Raw genomic sequence first — 7,880 nt, forward strand, 5'->3', positions numbered from 1 at the left:
TTTTTTGTTCTTCTTTCTCTAATTGCTTTAGGTGCAAGGTTAGGTTGTTTATTCGAGATGTTTCCTGTTTCTTAAGGTAGGATTGTATTGCTATAAACTTCCCTCTTAGAACTGCTTTTGCTGCATCCCATAGGTTTTGGGTTGTCGTTTCTCCATTGTCATTTCTTTTGTTGTTTTAAAATGTTATCCTTTCCACTCTTTCTAAGTCCATGTGGACTTTCTAAGTCCACCCAGCCCAGGCCTGCCCCAGGGCCGACAAGTCAGGGGGTAGCAAATTTTAATTAGACGCATTTATCATTAATAGGGGTAGGAAGGAGCCCAAACTCAGCCTCCCTTGGGGCAGAGACCAAATTGGCCTCTCCTTCCTGCAGAGAGGCTGGGCCCCTGAACTTGTCTAGGAACCTGGGCGGCTGGGCCTCAGGGAGGGGAGGAAGGTGGGCATCACAAGCATCTACTTCCATGACCACCCCCTCCACTGACACTGCAGAGGTGGACTACGGGAAACTGAAGGAGATCTGCACAAATTGGGCACCTTCCCCTTCTGAAGTAAGTGGGGCCTGTCCCCTGTGGGAATCCAGGGAGATGTGAATGACCCTGGTCTCTTCAGCCAGAGACCAGAGAATGGCACACAAAGTCTGTCAAGCTGTTCAGGGATAGTCGGGTACCCTGGGGTCACTTTATTATAAGAGGAACAGAGGCATTGGGCACTGGTCTAGAGTCAGAAGACAGGCAGGAAGCTCCCTGCTGACTTGTGACCTTGACTGAATATAGTCTGCTTCAGTTTCCCCAGTTGCAAAGGTGTAATCTGCTAAAGACCCTTCTCAGCCCAGCATTACTGTGGAGATCAACTGGATAACAGGTATGAGATTCCTTGTCAACCACATATCCTGTGCAGATGTGAGTGTGCCCAGCCTGTGGCCTCATCTCTCTCAAAGCCTTATTTGCATACTCTCTTCTGGGTGAAGCCTCCCTAGGCAGAATTAATTCCTATTCTGAATTCTCTAACTCATTTCCCACTTTACATATGGCCCTCCCCTCTTTGAAGTTAGGGACCAGATCATATCTGTGACATTGAACATACAACATAGCCACAGATACAATAAAGGTAAAATAAGTAGCAAATTCTGCCCTTCCTGCCCTGCCCGCCCTCATCCATCACCCATGACAATTCCCTGAGGCATACTTTCAATAGCCTCATTTCGCAATGGGAAGCTGGGGCTGAGAATGACATGGTCATTTGCCCAAGGTTACTCAGATAGATGGCTGGGATTTGAACCTGGGTCTGACTGCACAGCACAGCCATGCTCGTTTCACTCCACTGCACTGACTGCTGAGTCACTAAAGCAGACTATTTCAACAAATAGAGTCTGGTTGGCACCAGCTTTGGGAATGGAGAGGCTCTGGCTGAGATGGTTGAGTGGAGCAGTTAAGAACACGGACTCTCGCACGTGGTTAGGACTCCCTGCTTTCACTGCCGAAGGCGCGGGTTCAATCCCTGGTCAGGGGACTAAGATCCCACAAGCTGTGTGACACGGCCAAAAAAAAAAAAAGAACGTGGACTCTCAATTCAAATCCCAGCTATGGCAATGACTTAGCTGTGAGATAATCTCTCTAAACCTCAGTCTCCTCATTTGACACATGGGAGTATAATAACGCCCACATCATAGGATGGTTGGGAGAACAATCTGAGAGTATGCAAGTGAAAGTATGCTGTAAATTGTAAAGAGTGATATACGTTAGAAGGTATTGATCCAATGATAATTATTACAACTAAAAAATTAATGAACAGAAACCTCAAAAAAATTGAGTTGGGAAGCCAGAAGGGGGAGCTCTCACACCCTGAATGATAGCAGATCCCAACAGGAAGAAGAAAGACTGGTTTCCTGGCAAGGACTCAACCAATGAAAAGCCATGACTCTGTTTACTATAGCCCTCCCAACTTTCTTTACCCCTTTGTAAAAGAGTTCTCCTTCCCTTGCCATGCAAGGACTTGCCCGTGGCTCATCATGGTTGTAGAACCCAAACTGCAATTCTCTGCTGATCCTGAATAAACTCACTTCTTTTCTGCTGGAGAAATAACTGGCAGTCTATTTGTTTTAGGTCAACAAGAATGACAGTATGATTGGCACAGTGGGCAAAGCTGTTTTGTGACAGTGACCACTGGCCTGACTGAAACCCCATTCACGTCTCAGTGCTGAGGTGATATAACCCTTCCCTAGGGAACAGTGAATGCCCTGTAGACACCCAGATTGAGTACTGACACAAACTCTAAATAAGTTTCTGCTGGGGCTCAGCTCTAAAATCCGTGTTTCTCTTGCCTGATCCTGGCCCTTTTTTGTAGCCCAACACTCAAGGGCAGAGCAGGAAACCATCACACATCACTTTGCCAAGGTCTTCTGCAGCAAGTTAAAGCCCCTCAAAAGAGGATGTGGGGGCTTCCCTGGTGGCGCAGCGGTTGACAGTCCGCCTGACGATGCAGGGGACACGGGTTTGTACCCCGGTCCGGGAAGATCCCACATGCCGCGGAGCGGCTGGGCCCGTGAGCCATGGCCGCTGAGCCTGCGCTTCCGGAGCCTGTGCCCCGCAACGGGAGAGGCCACAGCAGTGAGGGGCCCGCGTACCGCAAAAAAAAAAAAAAAAAAAGAGGATGTGGGAACCTACCCTTGATGAATCAGTGAACATTTAGAGACTCTTCTGGAAAGCATTGCGTGAAACTGTGTAGCTATTTATTTTAGCATTGTTAATTTGTACTGATTATTTGAACAAAGAGTATTCTTTTAAAATAAAAGTCATAACCAGAAACTGGAGGGAGGGGTTGTTGCAGAGGGCCATTTGGCCCTGAACTCACACCAACAAACAACCTCAAAGATGAACTTTGAATTATTTCCAAATGAGGTCAAATGGATGAATACAGAGCTACTCCAGCAGGACTTGGGGGACGACATTCCCCATAAAACTTTAAGCTTGTGTCTTATCCCCTTAGTATGTAGAGTGGACCATGGTTTCTTGTGATAAGATATAATATTTTTGTGTATATTAAATCCATTACTTTGTTAATAAAATTTTTTTTTAAATTCTTTCCTACAACTGCATGTCTCCTGGTATTAGATGAATGTCTAATTACTCAAAATAAGATTATGGTTTTGAACACTTGTAGAGATTTGACAACTTGCTTTCAGGATTAATCAAACTATCAGGAAAACACTTATCTCTCTTAAGACTAACCAAAATCCCTGCTGATTAAGCTTAATCTCGTAAGTACAAATGTTCAATCTTGTCTGGTCTCAGATACTAAACAAATATATATCGATCACTTGCTAAATGCAACCCTTCAGAAACTTGAGGAAGGTAACCTGGAATGCTGCAAAGCTATCCTTGGTCCAAAGTGTGCATATATGCCATCCTTAGATAGGTAGAGTGCCCTGCCCCAGTTGGACCCTTGGACTCCAATATACAACTCAGGGCAAGCCCTACCCCTTGGCAAGAGAAGGGGACAGTAAATACATCATGAAGGACTTTGATTGTCAAGGTGTAGCTTAAGCTTTATACTGACCTGAAGGCTAAGGAAGTTGTTTGAGATAGTCTAATGGAAGGTAAATAACATAATCAGATCAACATTTTTAAAAAGATAATTCTGATAACATATGCTTGCTGTAGTGGGTAGGGCAAGATGAAAGTCAGGATGTTAGCCTGGAAGCATCACTTCCAAGGTCTGTGTGAAAAAAGCTGAGACCCTGAATGAGATAGCAGCAGAAGGGGTGGAAATAACTGGATGGATTTTAGAGGGGCATAGTACACAAGATTGCTGGGCTATTACAGCTTGGAAAAAGGGAGGAGTGGAAGATGATTCCAAAGTTTCTAAAGTCATGGACATTTGGGTAGGTGGCACCATTCACTTAGAAAATACAGCAGAAGAAGGTCTGTGTAAGATAATATTGAGTTCAGTTTGGGGCTTACTGAAGATTGAGTAATTGTGAGACTTCCAAAGGGAGATTCTGGGAGGCAGTTCAACATATAGATGTGGATCTCAGGAGAGAGATCTTAGTGAAATGTAGATATGAATACTTAAAACATTAACAGTATGAAAAAACTTGGTAAATTCACTCAATATTTTCTTAAAATTTAATGACAATTGTCACTTATACAGGTTATTGATAAGTATTTAGAGAAATCACAGATACAGAAAAAAGACAAGAGAAAAAGGAGGGAGAATAGGAAGGAAAGTAGGGGATAAAGAGGGAGTGTTGGAGGGAAAGAGAACAAAAAGAAAAAATTTTAACTATTTAACTCCTCAGAAATATTCATTTTATTCCATGTTAAAAGGTGACTCATCTGACTCTTCATACATCTTAAAGTAAATATGTTTGGGGGCGTGTGAATGGGACATTATTCCAAAAAAAAACTTGCATGAGGATCATAGTGGGCATTTTGTAAATCTGTGGCCTCTCAGAATCTTTTGAACACTCTAAATGTTGGTAATTTCCCACATTGTAAATCCCGGGTCTGCAAGCTAGAAGCTATAAATGTCACCTCTCCAGTCTCTTTCACATCTCAAACACTCAGTATGTGCCCTAGGTTCTGCCATTAGCAGCACTCATGGAATGCCTTTGACTCAAAAGAGCATCATGAAGAGTCTGGCTGAGAGGCACAGAGCTCTCAGCGGTGTCAGAGTTGAAGGTTGGTGGTACTGCCTGTCCTCATTGTTCCCAGAGGCACAGTGGACAGTCTCACGGCTTTGGGTACTGCTCCAAGAAGCTTTAGCCTCTGAGGATGATTGGTCCTTTTCTGTTAAAACTAGCTAGACTGAGTTGGTTCTGTTGCTTATAACAGAAAGCCCAGATACAATCGTTTACAGAATAAATTCACGATTATGATGATTTTTAATATTTTATAAACCCAGCTCATTAATATATGAGAATTCCTGAAAGTAGAGGCTAGCCAGTGGTGGCACATCCGTAGGATACAGAGGAATAACAACTTAGTTGCATTTGTTCTTTCTCCTCCTCTCCTCTCCTCCTCTGTATACATCCATCTATAGGTCTATACCACCGCATTTCCAGAATTAATGAATGCACAAAATAAAAACATATGCTGAACCTGATATCTATATTTTTGCCCATGTTTTCCAAGACACAAATAAACACAATGCTGAGGCATCTCTGAGAATTTATAGAATTTCAGAACAGAGTTGTGAAAGGCAGCGAGGGGTGTGAGAAAGACCATTGGCATCTAGTCCTAGTTCAATAATGCACCAATCATGTGATCTTGGGCCTCTTTGACCTAGTTTCCTCCTCTGTAAATGGTAGGGTTGTGTTAATAACAACAGCTATTATTTATTGAGCACATACTTTGCTAGTCACTGCTGAAGGAGTGATAAGTAATATTACTATCTCAGGCTAAGAGAGGAGCCATGCAAGGTTAAGTAACTTGCCCAAAGTCACAGTTAGGCAATGGCAGAGCTGGACTATGGACTTAGACACATTGTTATCAAAGCTTTACTCTTTAACCTTCATTAGGTAATCTCTTGTGTTTCTTTCAGCTATACCCCTCTAAATAAATGTATTCTTTTGTAAGTCTAGATAAGAACCACAAGGAAGATGTAAGCTGACTTTCACAAGCAACTTAAGCAGCCTAAGGTATTGTTACCGTTTCTTGGTAGGCTTAACATCCTGTTAACTCCTGTTGAAACTGACTCAGAAAGAGAAAGAGCCATGAGACTTGGCTGCCGAGGGAACAATCCATGATTGATGTGTGTTTGGAATGGCACAGTGATAAGGCAGAGACCCTGGGGTGGGGTCTGTACCAATAGTGAGGGACCAGCAAGCACAATGGTGGCAGTAGCAGCAGCTATGGAATACAATTAAAATCCTTGATGGTTATAGGACAGCCAGAGTAGGACTGGCAACGGCAGAGCGGTCCCAGCATCGTCATCATCATCATGAGGAACACCTATGGAGTATTTCTTTCTCTGTACCAGGCAGTGTTCTAAGTATTTTATATACATTATTTTATTTAATCTTTTTTGGTTAATATATTTCTACTTTTACTACAGATAAATGTATATATTTATAAAAATAGTTTCATACAATATTGTTTTTGTCACCTGCTTTTGTAATTTCATATATTGTGAGTGTCTTCCCTTGTCTTTAAAAAAAAATTATTTTTATTTATTTATTTATTTTTGGCTGCACTGGGTCTTCATTGCTACGTGTGGGCTTTCTCTAGTTGCAGCGAGCAGGGGCTACTCATTGCTGAGGTGCGCGGGCTTCTCATTGCGGCGGCTTCTCTTGTTGCAGAGCACGGGCTCTAGGCGTGCGGGCTTCAGTAGTTGTGTCACATGGGCTCAGTAGTTGTGGCTCGTGGGCTCCAGAGCGCAGGCTCTGTAGTTGTGGTGCACGGGCTTAGTTGCTCTGTGGCATGTGGGATCTTCCCAGACCAGGGATCGAACCCATGTCCCCTGCATTGGCAGGCGGATTCTTAACCACTGCGCCACCAGTCTTCCCTTGTCTTTGAAAACAGAGTTTCTCAAACTGTCTGTGAAGGACCAGGGATTTTTCCAATCCTTTCAGACCAATATTTTGTTAAGTTACTCTGATCATGCAGTTGAATGTCACAGCAATGTTAAATTGGTATTAAAGTTTCTAAATGCTTACTCACAATTTCTGTATTTATCTCACTGTGAATTGATAACTGTTTATAGACTGGTTCTGATCTACAGATCATACTTTAGGTAACATTGTTTTAGAACACCTAAAATTACTGCATAGTATAAAGAAAAACCAATTTGATAACCAATCCTTTTGGGGCTATAACACTGTTCAATGGCAATCACTCCATTCTCTGGCTGGCTCTACTAATTTTACTGCTTTGAGAAACAAGGCAAGCTCTGCTGTAAATATACTATACTTTTGTTATAAAATCAACTCCCCATAGCATGTTACCAATTACAGAGACTTGCATTTCAACTTAGCAGCAAGTCTTCAGTTTTGTTTACCCTGCCCCTGACATCTGCCTTCTTTTTTACTGCTGCCATCCTTGTTCAAGACCATAGAATCACAATTCCTGGGCTATTAAAAAGGTCATCTTGGACTTCCCTGGTGGCGCAGTGCTTAGGAATCCTCCTGCCAATGTAGGGGACATGGGTTTGCGCCCTGGTCTGGGAAGATCCCACATGCCATGGAGCAACTGAGCCCGCGAGCCACAACTACTGAAGCCCGCACGCCTAGAGCCCATGCTCCACAACAGGAGAAGCCACCACGATGAGAAGGCCATACACTGCAGTGAAGAGTAGCCCCCGCTCACCGCAGCTAGAGAAAGCCTGCGTGCAGCAACGAAGACCCAACGCACAGCAACGAACACCCAATGCAGCCAAAAACAAACAAATAAATAAATAAATAAATTTATTTTAAAAAAAGAAGAGTATCACATAAACAATTTTCTGGGGAAAAAAAAAGGCCATGTTAATTGTCTCCTTACCACCAGCATCTTTTCTTTTTCTTTTTCCTCATTTGAAAAATGAAATGAGCAGAGACTGACTTTAAGGTGTTCTCTAGCTTTAATATTCCATGGTTTATCCCCTGCTGTTCTTATTGATTCTGGCTCTGCTTTGCCCACAATACCTTATCATAAATTTCACATTAGAGTCTTTGCTACAAAAATAATTATGAAAAGGAAGTACAGCCTGGAGATCAGCAGCTGAGATTTGAAAGATACAGCCAGACCCAACATACCGACAATCCAGAAACTGTAACCTTGGCTACCCTGCATTGATGTTTTCTGCTTTTTAATTTGGCACTATACCCCTCCAGGTAATTAATATTTCTGTAACCCTAGGAAGGCAACCACTAAGAGTAATGACAAATAATAATGAGAATAGTACA

The 7,880-nt window shown here is 42.7% G+C and overlaps 1 long non-coding RNA gene across 1 annotated transcript in view; it reads left to right on the forward strand.

Moving 5' to 3' along the window:
- LOC129391993 (uncharacterized) overlaps positions 1–830 on the forward strand; it is a 7,596-nt gene extending 6,766 nt beyond the window's left edge. Inside the window, exon 3 of the long non-coding RNA XR_008616967.1 lies at positions 782–830. This is a non-coding gene — a long non-coding RNA (uncharacterized lncRNA). The remainder of the gene's footprint in view (positions 1–781) is intronic.
- The last annotated feature ends 7,050 nt before the right edge of the window (positions 831–7,880 follow it).

This window comes from Physeter macrocephalus, chromosome 1, assembly GCF_002837175.3.
Source record: "Physeter macrocephalus isolate SW-GA chromosome 1, ASM283717v5, whole genome shotgun sequence".
NCBI lineage: Eukaryota > Metazoa > Chordata > Mammalia > Artiodactyla > Physeteridae > Physeter > Physeter macrocephalus.